Source organism: Tigriopus californicus, chromosome 2 (genome assembly GCF_007210705.1).
Source record: "Tigriopus californicus strain San Diego chromosome 2, Tcal_SD_v2.1, whole genome shotgun sequence".
Classification (NCBI taxonomy): Eukaryota; Metazoa; Arthropoda; class Copepoda; order Harpacticoida; family Harpacticidae; genus Tigriopus; species Tigriopus californicus.
In genome coordinates, this window is record NC_081441.1 from 699,922 (window position 1) to 702,500 (window position 2,579).

The following is a 2,579-nucleotide window of genomic DNA, read 5'->3' on the forward strand; positions in this document are numbered from 1 at the left end:
AATTGAAAAAATCTTATATAACTTTTCGCCGGATCACGTCAGAACTCCCCCACGACGTTCTCCGCCATCGATAACTCCGCCAAAACCGACCAGGTTTGTATACATATTTTATTACTAGTATTTCTCAAACGTGTACCAAAATCTAATCTCTTTTAAGACATATCCTCTCTCGAAATCCCTGCTGACCCCCATCCGTGAAGATCGCACAAATAGTGAATCTGACCGGCAATACAATCGTGCCCATCAGTCAACACGACTCAATGTGGAGCATTGCTTTGGGATTTGAAAGAAGCGATTTCCGTATTTGCTTGTAAGATTGGACTCGTGTATTCATTATAGTACCACCTCCTTAATCTTTCGTCTCTTTTCTTAGTACATCATGAGGAGTAAGATGGATATGATGTGGCTGTTGTAACAAGAGCCATCATTTTCCACAACCTCGCTATCAATTTCAATGAAAACCTTCCTTAGGGATCCTTTGGGCTCATCTGCCGTTCTCCATCGCTCATCCAGCCAAAGTGGTGAAATCTCTCCAACATGACAAGAATGCGTGCGGGGGTGGGTGGGGGCTCTCGTTTAGGAACACCGTACTGGTGTGATCATTCTGCCGGTGACGCCAGTTTTCAAACCAGTACTGTCCTGTATATATGCATGACTAGAACAGATTACGAGCATGAGCAGCATGCTCAACACCGGGATACCACAGAAGTCGCATTTTCTGACCCCAAAAAACTATCTGAAATCAAAGTTGGCAGTACTGGTATAAAGGTTTGCCGAGTAGGCAGATAGGCAGATTGATCACAACATTACCAGTTTGGTTTATTTGATCAAAACTGAAACGACCGTTCAGCTTTAACTCATAATTGATACCAAGGGATTCAGAGCTCGAGCGCAGTTATGACTCTTCGAGTTTTAATTTTCATTCAAGAGCATTCAGTCAAGTCACGATTACAATGTTGTTAGCAGCTGAAAGTAAAGTCAATCAACCGATTCCGACTGCCTTCCCCAGACTCAGTGTTGCCAGACGAAATGGATTGATCATCACCTACATTTTGATAAAAATAACCAGTTTCATCACCAGATTTTTGGGGCTCCAAAGAAAAATAACCAAATATTAAATGCAATCACCTCATCAGCTTTGTTGCTATTTACTCGGCCGGCCAAAATTAGTTTCTTGTAGGAATGGCCAAGATTGCACTAACCTTGCACCAAACACACCGTAGTCTGCATCTTCGAGCGAAATTCGGAACCAATTACTTAGAGTTGTCTCACCTAGATGTCACATAAAATGTCTAACCTATTTTTTACGGACAACCGATTCCGTTTTAAGAGGTTGCGCGAGTGATTTCTGTTATCGTTCCGAAGTATCCTTGTCTCGTTGGGATTAGGGTCCTGTATTCAAAACACAGGGGACTAGTTGGGACCAAATACAACAAGTCCCCCAAGGCGATGCCAGTTCATAGAAACATATGTTTGAAAAGAAATGATCAAGATCAATTGTGGTAGAAGTAAGTACTTCGGTCAACTGTATTACCAAAGAAGGTGAAAAATACTTGAAGGCTGAATATCATACGTTAAAATCTTGTCAAAAAGCATTAACAATATACATCAGAAGGATAGGGCGTGAAGAAACAACCAGAAGCATCCGAAGTAACGAAGAAAATGTCAAACCAAAGGAAACTTTGGATGAAAGAACATTTAGACTTTTAAGTGACGTGTGATCTCACTTGGGTTTCTTGGTGGGGGAAAAAAGATCTGTTTTGGGGCTGATGGACTCTTTTTTAATCCAATCAGGCAAAGCAAGATGGATTGAGATTGATGTACGATAGGTTAATTAGATAAAGGCTTTGCTACAAGCTTTAAATCTATTTCCGTTTTCTCCAAACAGAGATTTATTATTTCCAGGAACAAAATATTACTAATGGAGCAAATTTCCCTAAGTATCTCAACTTTGAGAGCATCGCTCCAAAGATGGAATATCCATCTATTGAGTATGAAAGGATAAGAGTTTTCTAACAGTATATGGGCGTTTTGAGCTCCTTCATCACAAACAACTTGGGACAATAATTATTACTTCACCCTCAGGAATGATCTCACTTTTGCCCATTTAAGCTCTTCAGGCAGCAACTTATGCTGTAATTTAAATGCTGCAAAGAAGCTTGGACTCAGCAAGCCTGGGTTCAAACCAGGATTTGCTAATTGGAAACCTGATACTCTACCAATACAGTGCCGCAGCTAGTAATTGAGGTCAAATAGCAACCCCTCCCCATCATACAATTATGATTTTCCTCAGTGGAAGGATCGGATTCAATGGAAGTATAGTCGAATTATAGTAACTCAGTTCACTCGCGCAACCTCTTAAAAGGAATCAGTTGTCTGTAAAAAATAGGTTAGATACCTACGCTGACCACTAGTTAATTCTAAGTATTGAAGTCGCTCCCAACAACTTAGGTGGTTCATCCCTGCAATAGATCTTGTAAAAGATCTTGGCACTTTTTTAATCTTATTCCAACCCCCAGCTGTCATGGTTGCCCAAATTTGGAGAGCACATTCTAGATGCATTTGAACAATTGATTCGC